This window comes from Etheostoma spectabile, chromosome 6, assembly GCF_008692095.1.
Source record: "Etheostoma spectabile isolate EspeVRDwgs_2016 chromosome 6, UIUC_Espe_1.0, whole genome shotgun sequence".
Classification (NCBI taxonomy): domain Eukaryota; kingdom Metazoa; phylum Chordata; class Actinopteri; order Perciformes; family Percidae; genus Etheostoma; species Etheostoma spectabile.
In genome coordinates, this window is record NC_045738.1 from 28,050,617 (window position 1) to 28,066,872 (window position 16,256).

The 16,256-nt window shown below is 41.6% G+C and overlaps 1 protein-coding gene across 1 annotated transcript in view; it reads right to left on the bottom strand.

The window, feature by feature from the left end:
* The window catches only part of LOC116691118 (zinc finger protein 516), a 48,698-nt gene that overhangs the window by 31,666 nt on the left and 776 nt on the right, over window positions 1–16,256 (bottom strand).

A 16,256-nucleotide genomic window follows, 5' to 3' on the forward strand; every position in this document is an offset into this window, starting at 1 on the left:
GTCTATCAGGTGTGATTGTGAGTGCATGTGGGAGAATAGCGCGGACACGCGCCTCACACCGCGAGCGGGAGCACGCCACACGGAGAAAAAAGTAAGAGAAAAGAAAAAGAAACTAGCTGTCCGGAGGATAATCAGCTGAGATTGTGAGCGACTTTGAGAACTGTAAGTCATACAACTTATGTTGTCAGTTCATTTAAGCCTGTTGTTGTATTGGTCTATAGTTTATTTAATTTAAAAGTTAGCTTGTTTGTGTTCTTCACCTGTTACCTAGGTTACACCTGTTACCTAGGTTGGCTGGCTTTTGATTCGATACAATGCCGATTATTCAATGTCTTTGCTCATTAAGATAATGTAATTAATAGTGGGCTTATTGTTATTATTCACTAGCATATATATTTCCTATGCATTGTGTATGGTACCCTTTACAATGTTTTTTATTTCTACCCCCCCCCCCCCCCCCCCCCCCCCCCCCCCCCCCCCCCGTTTTTATCCTGATGCTTGATTGTGATAAAGCATCAACAGAGAGAAGTTGTCTCCGTACGTGTTTTGACAGACACACCTGGGGCTGGTTGGAAACCAGAATCAGCTTTAAATCCAGTCCTCATCTAGTCCTCACTAAGTTTTAAATAATTTCACTGGAGTTAGTTATTACTTTTGCATCATCAGGACCAAATTGAATCTAATTGGATGGCAATATACACAGACTTCTCGCAAAATCACACTTGAATTCTTATCTTGCTACTCGGTCAGAATCTTATGAACTTTGAGTCCCAGTCTCTGTCACAATTATTAAGCTGTATGTTTTAGGCCTCTTGGCAGACAGCCATTTAAAATGTAGCATATAAAGAATAAAGAGCCTTTTTTTCCATGTCCACTGTAGTTTCTCAGTGTGCTCTCTGGTAACATCGGTCTGGTCCAGGTAGCTTTGTCATTCTCACGGCTACTTTTAATTTTACACTTTAAGTAAATTTCCAAGCCTCTACTTTGTTACTTTTACTTTAGTAAAGAAGTTAAATTAGTACTTCTACTTTCAATAGAGTATTTTTAACACAGTTATCTGTACTTCTACTTGAGTACGGGAAGTGAGTACTTTTTCCATCTCTGGTGTCCTACTTTCAATTTGCATGTGATTATTATAGGAATATGAAAGTAATTCATATATACCCAAAAAGTTCAATAAAGTAACAAAAACACATCATTGACCATCATAAGACCCTTCAGGTATCTTCTGAGAGTTTTTTTTTTGTTTGTGTGTGAGCTGAAACATCAGCCAAGGATTACAAAGCCAAAAATAATTATAAAAAAAACAAACAATAAGCACCACACAGGAACTCGGGGCTGCTAGATGAGAATAACAAACGTCCTTAGTCTTTTATACGCGACACAGAGTTTTTCTAGAGAGCGCACTGAAGCTCCATGACACATTTCTGTCATACAAAGGCTGACAGGCATTACCGAATGAGAGCGAGTATGTTGGCTACGTGGTCTTGATAGATGGCTGTATAAAAAGAGCCGGAGATCCCATCTGGGTCACGTCTTATCAGGCTGACTGATTCCCATTGATGAAATCATGCCGGGCTTGTTAACCCACCCAGTGGGGGAAAAAAACCCTCTAAACTAATACTGAGGAAAACAACGCGGTGTCTGAAGAGAGAGGAGGGAGAGAGATGTATGTCAAGGAGAGTAGAAAAGGCAGAGCAAATAATGAGAGGGAGGGAAGATAAGTGGTAAATAGTGATGTAAAGTCACGGCAGGAGATAGATTGGGATAATGGGAGCTGACTGAGAGGGAGATGTGAGAGATCTAGGCAGACAGAGAGCAAAACAAGAGAGGGAAATGCAGGCTGTGGGCTGCACACTGCAGAAAATGTCCATCATACAGGAGCAGTTGTTTTTTTTTCTTCCCGGGACTATTGATCACCACTGTCTGATGAAAAGATGGGTACGGATAACAAATGTGTCTTTCTGGTTATAAGACTCCGTCTGGTGTTTTCTCACTCTTTCTTTGCGGAAGCCTGATTGAATCACTCAATACCAAACTACGTGGCTTATTATGACAGATAGTATTTGCAGTGCAACCACAGCACAGGAAATTGGCCAGAATCTACTTTCTCAACATTCATCCAATAGTCCTACTACAATCTGCTAGTATAGTTACACATTAACCCCCCCAATCAACCCACACTGTACAGTGTGCAACAATATGTGTGTGTGCGTGTGTGTGTGTGTGTGCATGTGCGTCAGGTTTGTGTGTAGGTGTGTTTGTGCAGGGTCGGTGGTTGTGTGTGGGAAACGGTGAGTTTTTGACTTTTGACAGATGTTTCACTTTAAAAAACTATTCAAAATCAAAGAAATCTCCCACTAAAGAGTTGGCAGGTCCAACCGCCGTGCCTAATCACCAGTAAAAAAAAAAAAAAGAATAGCCCTAATGTCTTTAATGGCTGAGGTTTGACTGGAAATGCCAGTTTCATAAAAGGCGGCTACTAGAAATGACATCTGCTGGGGTGTGAAATGCCTCCTTGAAAAATTTGCCAAACAACCAACACACCTACATAAATGGCATACTTGCAAATTGTTTTCCTGTAATATATGTAATGTAAATACAGCAAAAAATAAGGTGTGGGATTGAAAGCTCAATTATGGAACAGACTTATCCAGAATTATGGAAAACCTACACTGGCATGAATGACAATCTGTCTGGTAATGGGCTACACAATGGCCGTGGGATATTAATGGGAACAAATTGCTGTCAAGTGACAACTTTTTCTTTTAATTTAAACAAAGGCCAGTTTCCTCCATAGGTAACATATCCCCAGTAACATATCATATTGTGTAAATTAGCTTCATGACATGTAGGCTACAGTGTAGTACCAAGCCTGTGTAGTTGCTCTGTGTTAGACACCAATAATCAATTACTAATGGGGAGTCTGGGACTGACTCGCATATTGAGGACAAACTGTAGAGTACAAGGCAGGCTGGCTGTGAGCCTGCCTCTCTCTCCAGCTCTATATATTTGGACTAACAGGAGATATGTGTTTTCCATTATTTGAATGCAGTTTGTATATATGATGCAACAACGTCTGCACTCTTTCAAAAACCCACTCTTAGCACTGGAAATAGTTTATGTTTATATTTATAAATGCATTTTGAAAAGAATGAAAGTTGGAGACATCTAATTTAATGTAGATTGTAGATTTTTGTGTTGAAGCATTTCATTCCTTTTTAAAATTGTGCATGACGTCACAGAATATCAGCTCCACTCTGCACTCCACTTAACGTTGAACTGTTAATTCAGAGGAGCAGCCAAGGGTTATACAGGAGAAAGCGAACGTTGCATCACGCAGTCATGTTTACGCAGCTTTTCCCCAGAGAGCTCAGACACTTCCAACGGGAGTTACCTGCATCAGCCAGGCAGCAAAAACAGCCATTAAGCCAGCCAATCTGGCAACGCTAAAGAAGCATCAGGTCGGTTACTCAAGAAAGAAGGGACAAACAGAGGATTACGAACACTGTCATTTTCTCCACATCGCACCAGTGGACCAGCTTTACACAACACACTGTGCCCAGCCCCGACTCAAAGACTGCAGGATGGGATACTAAAAATGGAGACAACTCACTCCTAGACACACACACACACACACACACACACTCACGAAGAGAGAGAGAGATTCTTCAGGTTAACTTGCATGTATTTGTATGAATATGTAACATAAGCAAACCCAACAGTGCCATGGGTACGAACTGAAAACACAAAGCTTTAGCTAACCAAGAAAGAACAGAGAGATGGTGGCAGCAATCAATACTGTGATTACATCGGTATCCAAAAAAGGTTTTATTGCCACAATAAGTGCACTTATGTGGAATTTGCCATGGTGAAAGGTCCTTACATAAACACAAAAACATATTAAACATTAATATGGAATACACACTAAATACAGAAAAACAAATATATGCATACAGAATAACTGTTGCATAAGAAAAGAAAAGAACCTACGGTTCAAGATGTCCAGACAATGGTATGAAAGGATCAGAGGGAGCTCCACTGTAAATATGGTATCAAGCAGCAATTATGAGCTGAACCTGTGTCATACAGTATACACAAGAGATGGACTGTCATAGTAAGATGACAATGGCCCTTTATTGCCATTCAGACACACTGTTAGGTACTGCATCTGATATTGTTGGTATGATGCAGCTTAATTCATTACATATGTATTGTAGAATGAATGAATGCCACACTTCTAATGGGATACTTTTAATTGGTCCCACACTATTAGTAGTAGAACTTGTTTTGGTATAAAAGCATAGTGTGAGCAGCCCGTCCTTGCCCAGAAAATGACCACATTGGTCAATTGTGCGACCAAAAATTACATTCCTTGTTAGGCGGCGGACTCACAAGGCTGTAGTAATTATCACAGTGCAGATGTGATAGTGAGGTGAAGTAGAGTGCCAAAATAAGCGTCGAACAAGTTTTATGGACCTTATGGCGCTTACCCACTGACAGTACCAGCCCTACTCGACTGTCATAGCGACGCCGCAGGAAACTGCCGTGACCTTACACGACACACACACAGAATCGAGGGTGTGTTGTTTTTGATTCTCGGCATGTGGCTGTTTGCCATAGCCAGAAGACACATTTAGTTTCAAAAGAAGCTGGAGGCCGCACAAAAAAAAAAAAAAAACGCTGGCTAAACTACTAAGGGATGTCCTGAACACGTTTGCTCAGGGCATCCCCGTCAATCGCTAGCAATGATGACTCAGTGATTAGTGAGGATTCTCTCCGACCAATCAGCAGTCTGCAGGTTTTCACCTTACCTTTTGGTATCGCTTGGAACCTCGGCTGGAGGTGATACTAAATAAAAGTACCTGTTAGCAGGTACCAGGGTCTTTTTTTTGTAATGGAAAACCAAAAAAAGCAAGTAGAGTCAAGGCAAGTTGAGCAGGTACCATGTAATGGAAAAACAGCATTAGTCCGTCACGTTACGTCCTTATTTTAGTAGTTTTATGTGACTCATTTGAACCCAAACCCTGATGTTTCACCAACCCTAAGGATTTTTCTTCCCTAAACTAGTTACGCTTAACAACGTTTTCAACTGGTTACAAACTGCTACGTGAAATGATGTCATTGTGGTAGGAGGATGTGTTGGGTATGAAATGTTGTTGTTAAAGTATGAGTATGGGTTGCGTATGAAATGATGTTGTTGAAGTATGAAGATGTGTTGTGTATGAAATTATGTCATTGAGGTATGAGGATGTGTTGTGTATGAAATGATGTCATTGAGGTATGAGGATGTGTTGTGTATGAAATGATGTCATTGAGGTATGAGGATGTGTTGCGTATGAAATGATGTTGTTGAGGTATGAGGATGTGTTGCGTATGAAATGATGTTGTTGAGGTATGAGGATGTGTTGTGTATGAAATGATGTCATTGAGGTAGGAGGATGTGTTGTGTATGAACTTACGTCGTTGAGGTATGAAGATGTGTTGTGTATGAAAGGCTGTTGTTAAAGTATGAGGATGTGTTGTGTATAAATGCTGTTTCAGGGGCTTTTCCACGCTGACTATTAGAATTGCTCTAACAGGTTTACGAATGAAAAAATTGGCACACAATTCTCTGTTGCTTCAGTTAAAGAGCTGGCAGCACCAGCTACTAAATACTAATACATACACAAACATCTACCTCAGATCTACTGTATCTGGGACAATGATGCCTGTGGAGCCTGCTGTCCAGGTATTTAGACCTAAGCATACCAAATGCTTGTGGGACTCCAGGCTCAAACCTAGTTTTGAAAATCAATATGCATGTACAAGTAGTCATATCGGAATATGTGCAGCAGCCAGCTTCAACCGGCAACATTAGAGTGGTGCGCCCATAGCATCTGTAGTCTGGGGGTGATGTACAGTTTAAGGTGATCTCAATTAGATGCGAATGATAACGGGTATAAATATGCAGATATGTTGTTTTTTAACTTCCATTTGTCAGCTCCTTTTCTTCATGAGGAGTCACAGCCATGTTGAGGCTGTACCCCCACCCGACCCTCTGTTTGAGACTATGTATTAGGTCAAGACTCCATAAATGAGTCTGATTTCACTATGCGACTCACTGGGGTTTGGTTTTTAGGGAAGACGGGCTCCTGTGACGAAATTTAAGACTATTAATTGGGTGATTTTGTGGAGTTGGTCAGGTATAATCTGATGGGATTAGCAGATATGATCTTTAAATAGAGTTCCACAGCATCTGCCCATTGCACAAACTATATGTTTTTTGCATTCTGCATTCAACCCACTCAGTCTCCTTTTTCTTAAGCTAAACAGCAATTTTGTATATATTTGTTTCGGTATTTATTGGTTATTTCTTATTTATTGATTCATTTATTACATATGTAATTTACTGGGGCAATAAACCCTTTTCTGATATTGAATTGAATGTTGCATGTGTGCGAATGTGATTAAAGTGGGATATCTACTCTCCAGGTCTCACTCATTCAAAGGCTGGTATATTGAAAAACCTCCAGTCGTGGGATGTGTTTAGCTGAGATGGTGTTTGGGGCAAGGGGTGGAGGGGGTGAAGGGGGCACTACCGGGGGCCCCTACCTTCCTCCCCTCAACTATCCTCACATCTGGATACAATGTGGGAACAGGGCACTGAGGCCAGGGGGATAGCTGAAGGGAGGGTGTGAGTGTGCTGGGAGATTCTTTAGAAAACATCAAGAGCCAATGGAAAAAAGGTGGTGGTGGTGCTGCTGCTGCTGCTGGTGGTGGATGTGGGGCGCTGGGGCTGTGTGTGTTGTGGTGGTGGTGGTGGTGGAAAGGTGGGAGGGGATACTAAAAAGCTCCCTGTCTTTGGTCTCTTCTTCCCTGTGTAGTTGACTGCAAGGCCCCGAAGCAATAGACGGATAGAGAGGCAGCTGGGAACTGAGGTAGGTAGCAAGCAGCGGCCCAGAAAACACAAAGTAGGAGCACAAATTCAGACGTGGTCTGTTGTTTCTGCTCTTATTACCAGGGTACATACACCGGATATAACAAGCAATCACTTGAGGTTTGGACTCCCATATTCTCTCTACACACTAAATACAGTAACTGAGTTCCACTTTGATGCGGAACAGATTGAAGACTTTTCAAACACAACATCCAAACCTAATTTAATACCTGGCTGTTTCATGATCATCCCAGCCAAGTATGGTGGAAAACCTGTAAGGATGACAAGGCAACAAATGATGTATGTACTATCTTATCAAATTTTTTCAGTACTTCACAGCAGTACATAACAATAACTCTGAGTGATATAATTATTTAAATGAACGCGACCTGGACCCAGATACGCAGCATAAAATGGGTCGATGGATGGATTAACCACTGAAAATGCATTCATTTAAGTCAATTAAGTTCTTTATTGCTAAACATTGACACGCCAATTATGAGACAATGAGCTTCTGTAGCTAGAAATAGTGTGACTTCAAGCACAAACCACAGCAATCCCACCTGTATCTCACAGGTGACTAACGTCTCCAACGTCAGCCTGCAATCAGATACAACAATATTTTATCACAATCAATCAGACATTGTGCACCTCTTTTTGGAGCCACAAAAGGCTTTATACAGTTTTTTTAACAACTTTTCACTTTCCCTTTAATATCATGTAATACATGCATTATGTCGACCAGAAAGCCATCTCGGCGAGAAGACGAAATTATCTTTACAATCTGATTTTCCAACGTTTACAAAAGCACGGGCTACAACGAGGGTCTCGCTTGAGAGAGCATAATGTAATCACTCACAGTCATAACAACACTTAAGTCAGTGATTGAGAGGAGAGTATTCGTGCTATTTTTGTCTGTAACAGGCATTCTTTGAATAAAAAATGTAATAAATATGATTGGGAGATAGATGAATGGAAAATGAAGAAGAGTAGCCTTGAACTTGTTTGTCCTTGCTGAATAGAAACCCTCAGAATAGATGATAGATGCACATGGTCCGCAGCCGGCGCTGCGTGGAGTTAAACTGTGTCTCTGATCCATATGTGGATTTGGGGTGAGCTCATTAGCTCCCGGGCCACCCTCTTCCTCCTCCTCCTCCTCCTCACCTCTGTCCTCAGTGACCCTGAAGCCTGCTTGGCCCCTTCACATTTCTACTACCACTTCCTAGACCCTGTCTCCTAACGCCTGTTCAATCCCTTCACTACAGAGTAGCACATTAGGTATAACCACAAAGGGAGAAAAAGTCACGGTATCACTATCGCTATCTATTATTGGAAATTGGATTTCCATTTGGCTTATAATAAAGCTTTTACATTGCCCAAATAAGGTCACTTATTACTATTGTTCATTTTTTGACTCATTTTGACACAGCTAACAGTTTTAAGTCAAACTGCTCCCTCTGTTTCCATATAAGTGGGCCTGCCCTACCTCATTTCCCACAGTAAAAGGCTGACCGATAGTGACATGCATGCATGTCAATAATAGCGTTGTACAGATCTCCTGTTCATTTAAAAAGCACTGCCTTCGCTTTTATTCATTGTTCTTTCAGAGTATATCAATTGTTGTGTTTTTGATGTTGTAATCCCATAATTGAGAAAATGAATCATGTCATTCTCCTCTACAATAATCAGAACAGCATCTTTGATAGGATTAAGTCCGAACTAAGTCAAACTTCCATCCCTCTGTACCCCTCCTTTACCATACACACACACACACACACACACACGTGCATGCACACAAACGCATCCCGGCAAGGTTAGGCTGACATCAGCGCCTAACGATCAGTTTTTCTGTGGGCTGAATGATTAGCTGCAGTAGCCTGGAGACTTTTCCAGCTTGTTTCCCTAAATTGGTCAGACATCCAACATCACTGGCCTTCAATCTGCACTGACTACATCCACTCTCCATCTCCTCTTCATCCATTCTCTCAGACTCAAAAAAGAGAAAATACTTTTCCGGACTAATAGATGATGCTAACAATACAGTGAATGTGGGCCAATTGAGGTGGATACGGTTTAGGGTAAAAGGCTTGTTGTCTCTAAAGTTGTTTTCATAAAGGGAGTAACAATGGTAGTTCCTTGAGTGAGATTAGACGTGTGTGTGTGTGTGTGTGTGTGTGTGTGTGTGTGTGTGTGTGTGTGTGTGTGTGTGTGTGTATGTGTGTGTGTGTGTGTAATGGGGTGGAGCAGTTAGCAGTTACAGTTACATATGTCATTAAAGTGAAACTAAAGTGAGACAGATATGACTGCAAATCTTTGCATATATCTTTAAAGTGGTCCTCCATACTCCATACATACGTTTGTTTGTCTTTATTTTGTTTCCAACTTAAGTTCTTAATGCTCATCGCTGTCATATTTTTGCTCCCTTCCCAGAAATAAATCAAATCTTGCAATATTCTGTTCATGAAGTTGGGCTCCCATGGGTGACACTCCTTACTTTGTCTGCACAGCCACACTGGCCACCGCCATCGCCTACGCTTACCACTTATTCTCTTTGTTCTAAAACAACTGCAAACAAAGCAACACTTCCTGTGCTTCAGATTATTTATTTCCTAGGAAATAACCATAAAAAGAACCTACATTTGTATGATTGAAGACTTATTTAATTTTTTGGTAGACTTTTTCATTTCAATTTAGAGTGTGTTTATTGACTGGCTGGAGCGGTGAATGCTAAAAAGGAGCCTATCTACTTAGGAACCAGTTCACCCAACCCCCACCCACCCTTAATGCCCTCTGTGCTGCTGTGAGTTTGGATTAAGTTTGGGTGCCATGTCCCCTCCCTACTCAGCCCGGCCGTCACCCTTTGCAAAAACCTACATACAGAGTTTGTGTCGTGGAGTAGCCCATCAAAGGGAAGGCCACAGTCTGCCAGAGAGATAAATGGACTAGAGAGACGAGGTACAAGGAATGCAGAGACACCACAAGCTGGATACGTTGCATTGTGGAAAATAGATCACAAATATCCTCCAACTGATCTATATTACATGACTAACTCATGGTTCATCAATCAAAGTGCATTGTGTGATCCTAGTTTAAAAAAAAAAGATATGTACTGAAACATCTAGTTTATAAAATAAAGGGTGAATCATTGCTATAAAGGCGTTTCTGTAACAGCATTGACAGTATTGTTTTTAAATGCTCCCTAATTAAGGCATGAGTGCATGTGGTGTGTGTGTGTGTGTGTGTGTGTGTGTGTGTGTGTTTGTGTGTGTGTGTGTGTTGTGTGTGTGGTGGTGTGTGTGTTGTGTGTGTGTGTGTGTGTGTGTGTGTGTGTGTGTGTGTGTGTGTGTGTGTGTGTGTGTGTGTGTGTGTGTGTGTGTGTGAGAAGCAGTGGATCACAATAATGGTAGTCTACTTCGGTGACATCTGGGCTGGACAAAGAGCCCCGTTCCTTCCCCCGACCGCTCTCTCTCTCTCTCTCTCTCTCTCTCTCTCTCTCTCTCTCTCTCTCTCTCAATCCCTGATCACAGCCACGTGGTTCTCTGGGCTATTTCTCCCAGCTAAGCTTATTTCTCTTCTTTAATCCCACCGCAATCACAGCAACGATGCCAAACGCTGGGTTCACAGGCGCAGGCTGAAATCTATTAACTATGATTGCTATATGTCAGATCAAAACCTGATAAGCACTGCTAATGAATCCAGCACATTCAGCTTGGTGTTGTGTGATCGTGATTGCTGTTTCATTGGATCATCAATAATGTGTAAGATGGGAAATCAACATGAGTGCCAGAGATGGATAAGGCAGCTTGTAATGTAGTAAACGGGCTTCCATTTGAACTGAAGTGGGTTTCTACTTTTTGTAAAAAAAAAATAAAAAAAAACACACATCCTGTTCAGTTCAACTGATGGAATCTCTGAACTGACGAGGAGAACTAAAGCTGCTCACATCCCTGCAGGCCCGGGCTGCCGCCACTGGACTCAGTTACTGCAAACAGAGTTACCAATAAGTGTGGTCCAACTCTGATTTAAATGCTGATGACATTGTTATCTATAAGTACAACTTCTAGTAGTAGTGGTGGTAGTAGTAGCAGGCTGACCACACACGTTGTCAGTGTGATGCGTGTGTGAGACAGACGGCTTTAACACAAACCCCAAAAGTCATTCTCCAAAGTCTAACACTGCTTCCCTATTATTTAATCTTTTAGAATAGCTTCACATCAACATGTTGGTGTTGGTCACAACTCAAAGGTTTTTATTAGTTGTTACTTTTAAAAGAATTTTTTAAACACATAATTTCAATCAGAGAAGTGTGTGTTGTTTTTACTCACTAACTAACTCACTAGCATTTACAGAAACTGCAATTATCTTCTTTCATCACTGAAATATTCAGGAATTTTGCTTAGGAATTATGCTTCAAATGTCTCCTATAAACACGGCCATGTTAATAACTGGGATTCAACGCAGGTGTACCCTTTGTTCCTACTTCAAACATTCAGCCTGGACTGTATTGTGTGCAGGCTCTATTTATACTGATTATAACTTGTGTTTTCTTAATTGTTTTGGATTAAGCTGTCAATTATAAAATAATATGTATCGCCTTTTGCAATGTATATTGGGAAAAATGGTAAATGTAAAACATGCAGCGTTCCAGAAAAAGGTTTTTAGCGGTTTTTTACCACTTCAAGTCACAACTCACAACTTGGTAGTGTTCCAGGCAACGTCACCACAAACCCTTCTAGCTAGCGTTAGCTAGCTGCTACCTAACATTGACGTTATACAGCACTAGCTGTGCAAAATTACTTTACGTTGCCTATTTATGTCTATTTCTTTCTATTTCCCACCGGTAATCACCGGCGTCTGTACAGCATCAACAGGGGTCGCCATTGTTGTTAATGTGTGTGTGACGTCAAAAACTGTCACAAATCTGGTACGAGTTCCCGGATAGTAAGTTACGGGTTTGACTGCCGTTCCAAGGCACTGTCACGGGTAGAAGGCTGTGATAACACGGGTTACGGGTTGCCTTGAACACAGCATAATGATAAGCGTGGGTTGTTTCCACAATTCCATTAAGCTGTTGTTCCTTTGGTTTATGACAGGACGTGTATAAACAAATAAGACTGTCATCTTTTCATTAGTTACCCTGAACTATCAGTGGGAAGCTATATTACAGTAAATAATTCCAGTAAACTAAATTGTGAAGTCGTCTTTTCCACCTTACTGACTTGATTCCATTTCAGAACATCTCCGTCTGCATTCTAACAAATTCAATGTCTTTCAGAGGATTTGTCAAGAGAAGCGTTTCAGCACAGCCGTGGGACTGCAATAACAGCCCCTTTTTTCAAAACGCGATGCTCCGCCACAGGCATTGTGTATGAATGAACTGCCCCATTCACATGTATATATCCTGTATATATGCACAGTGTGATGTGTTTGACAGTTTGCATTTGATAAAAGTTTGATTCAGGTCTACTTCACGCCTAAAACTATCCATGTAGTCTGGCTTTTACTGGGGAGTTTCTGAGTCCCATGGTGGCATGCTGTCTCAAATATCAACTACCAGCTGCATGAATGAAAAACATATCAGTACGCGCAACAGTTGAACCCAACCCCCCCCACCCACCACCACCATGGGCGAACGCTAAAAAGGCCCAGTGCCTAAATCCCCTCCCCTACCCCCCACCAACTCTATCCCCCCTCCTATCTTAATCCTCCGGTTCCTACATCATTTTCTTTGGAGTCTATTTTAAGACAGCTCTCTTAACAGTCCCCAAAGTTCACTACCTGGACAGTGCTGCTTGGCTTGGCAAAGACTCTATTGATCCTTTTGGGTGGGGAGGCTGCAGGTCTGACCCAAATAAAGGGATTAGCTACCCACCTGTTGACTACATTTTCCATAGAATGGGCAATGTGCAAAAGAGGATGTGTAGGATGACAGTCGCAGGGAAATATAAATTCTTTCTGATTATCTCTCGGCGGTAATCGATAGGTTTCCCATGGAGGGCTCATTTTTAATTTAATCCAGGAGGTGGTGTTTCTAGGCTGACACAGAGAGATTGCCCTTTCAGAGTGGAAACCCCCACCATGCGGCAGGGAATCAATGCCGTCACCACAGAACAGACACTAGACCTCAGCGTATTCTCATTTTTTTGTTAACCCCCTCAATACCCCCCCCCCACACCCCCTTCCCCCTACGCCACCAAAAAAAAAGGAACAGTTAACAAATTGGGTTTGCATTTGTTGTTTGCTGCCTCTCTCCATAATCTAATCTCAGTGTGCCACAGAGAGCTATTTGAACCTGTGAAGTCAGATATTTGCTTTGAAGTAGCAAGGACTGATAGAATCTAATTAGAAGGAAGAGTTGAGGCAACAAACAGGAAGAACTGGACGCATACGACTGCATAGGACTTCAACCTAACTGACTGTCTTGTGACTAGTTGTCTCCTTTTTCCATTGTCATTCTAGTTCAAAGCCACACGACATTAACGCGAGCAGTTTGGACAGAGATGAAGAAGTAGAGGCAATGAAAGCAGGGTAGCAATTACACTTTAAAAGAGACTGAATTGATTCAATCTAAGACATAAGTATGCATGAACCAACTAGCGGGAATTCCACAAGGTGTCTGGAAACCACAGAGGCCTTGGTCGATGCCAACCCTTGTCAGTATTACAGTAAAAAAAACAACAACAAAAAAAGGATATGCACCTGATAGCAAGAGTAAATGCAAATCTCATCGTAAAAACATCAGCGTGCTATCCTTACTGTGAACCTGCTTTGAGTGATGTCTTGGCCACTTAGGGGCAGCAAAAGCAAGCTGTAACCACACCATTGACATAGTATTAGGTAGAAACAACAAACAGTGGCTCATTAACATGTCCAGCACAATCCATTTTAGCATGAATCCAGGGTTGTCTTTCTGGCCACCTGATGAATGTAAATCCAATATTCTTTCTTTTTTTTTTTTAGCTCTGTTGTGGTCTACACCAAGTCCTGCTTATTTCTGCTAAATGGACATCTGTGTCCGCTATACTTTCTTGACAGTGACGTTGCCAGAAAACAATAACAAACAATATGCTAACAGTCTCTATAAATATCATAGAGGCAGGTTATGTGAAAATTCCCTGTGCGTTGATCACTTTGAGCAACACTTTTCACATTACACACCGTCATTTGATTGATTATAGCAGCTGTATTATTACCTGCTGAATGGGGGGGGGGGGCAGCATAACAAGTACACAGCTCAGTGATGTTACCTGAAAATACATCTCATCTTACAGTCTGTGTAGTGTTGAAGCCCGCTCTCACTTGATGAAGGTATAAGACTATGGTGAAAAGGCACAAGGCAGCAATGAGTAATGAAAACAGCCGAGTTAGTGCTGCCATTCAGCAAAGGGCCTGCTGCTGTGGAATGTGAGGCGCCATTCATTCGCATGGGTTAAAAATGCATTTCTGTCACCACAAAGCCCTGCCTTGTCCTCATTGTTCCTCACCACACCAATAAAACACTTCCACACTTTGAATGGAGAAGATTAGGGGGAAAAAAAATGAATTTGCTAATTTTACTCCTACAGATACAGGGGGAGAAAGTGTGTGTGTGTGTGGTGGGGGGGTGGAGGGGGGTGAAAAGTCAGTGCTTTGGAAAGACAAACAGTCGTGGTAGAGTTGAAAGTTTGACACGATAGGAAAGGGGGTGGGGGGGGGGGAGTAAGCACACAAACTGCCTACTAAAGACAAACAGTCCTATTGACAAAAGCCAAGTGTATGGAGCATTTATTAATTTTATGAAAAGACACACAAGGGCGGACGGCGAGCAAATACAAAAAGCCCCACTCAAGTCCCGCGTGAGCTCCCAACGGATCCAGTTGTGTATATGAAGCATCTCTTCCCAAAAAAATAACATCACATTTTGCGACTGCAGAGGAAGCGAGGTTCGACATGAATCCCGTTTGCATTAGTCAACTGATATGTCACATTTAAACATAGGGTTGCGTTCCTCTCGTGCCTCGCTTAACAATGCTCAACAAGTGATCTCAGACATGACAGTGTTTGGATCCTTGCATGACATAATCATCTAAGAAAGAAAAAAATAAATTCGCCCACATTGTGGTTTTTCCCAGAAGGAAAAACAAAAAGTCTGCCGATACTGCCATTACACAGAAATGAATTCAATGTTCAGAGAAGCGTTCATTTCCATTTTCCCTAAAGCTACACAGACTACATTAAACACACCTTTCCTTTTTATGGGTTGGAGAACAGGTGGCACTTTTTAGAACTATTTGTTATCTAACAGTCAATTTGGGAAAGTAAGATCATTTCTTGCTGTGCTGTGTTGTACTCACTAGTATAACCACAGAGCGAGGGCTGCGGGCTGTAGATGAAATGTTTAGCATAACGTCTGAAATCGGACATAGGGGAGACCATGTAATCCTGTCTGCAACACAACACTCTGTCTCTGCCTGCCTCCCTCCCTCCCTCCCTCCCTCCTCTCTCTATCTCTTCCTCTTTCTGTGTGTTGGCTCACACAGAAGAAAACACTGTATCTTTACACAACCGGAGAGAAAAACAGCACACCACAGAAAGACAATATCAAAAGAGAGGGGGGGGGGGGAGTTGATGATCCTATCCACACGGAGTTTGTAAAACATAAATACTAGAATACTGATAGAATACCGGACAGACTACAATCCCCATAATCACCTAGTGCACACAGAACACAGAAATGCATTTAAAGTTGAGAAACACCAAACTTGCCAAAGTAGCCTAGTACACACAAACAACAAGAGGAATAGCACGGTGTGTGTGTTTGTGTGTGTGTGTGTGTGTGTGTGTGTGTGTGTGTGTGTGTTTGTGTGTCAGTCAGCCAGCCAATCAGCCAATAAAACTTTTTAACACTTGATCACTGAGTGTTAGATACGACTCATAGACATCCCGAATGCGGGTTTATTATTATCTTTATTAATACGAGTTAAGTAGGGTGTAAAGTTTTTATACCCCACTTGCTCTTGTATTCTATCCTAGTTATTATTTCATGTACATTGCATCCTATTCTTTCATGTATATTCTGTATATGTGCTGTGTGTCAATAAATAAAAATCTATCTATCTATCTATCTATCTATCTATCTATCTATCTATCTATCTATCTATCTATCTATCTATCTAATATAGTCTACTATTTAAAGTCAAAATTCCAACAACACCATATAAGACAGAGCCCTCAGTTTTGTGTTTCTTTATTATTTGTTTTCCTTAAAAGACAAACAACGTGGAAGTGCGCGTGTTTTGACACGTGCGCGCGCACGTACATGTATGTGCGCACCGTCTTCTCTCTCTCTCTCTCTCTC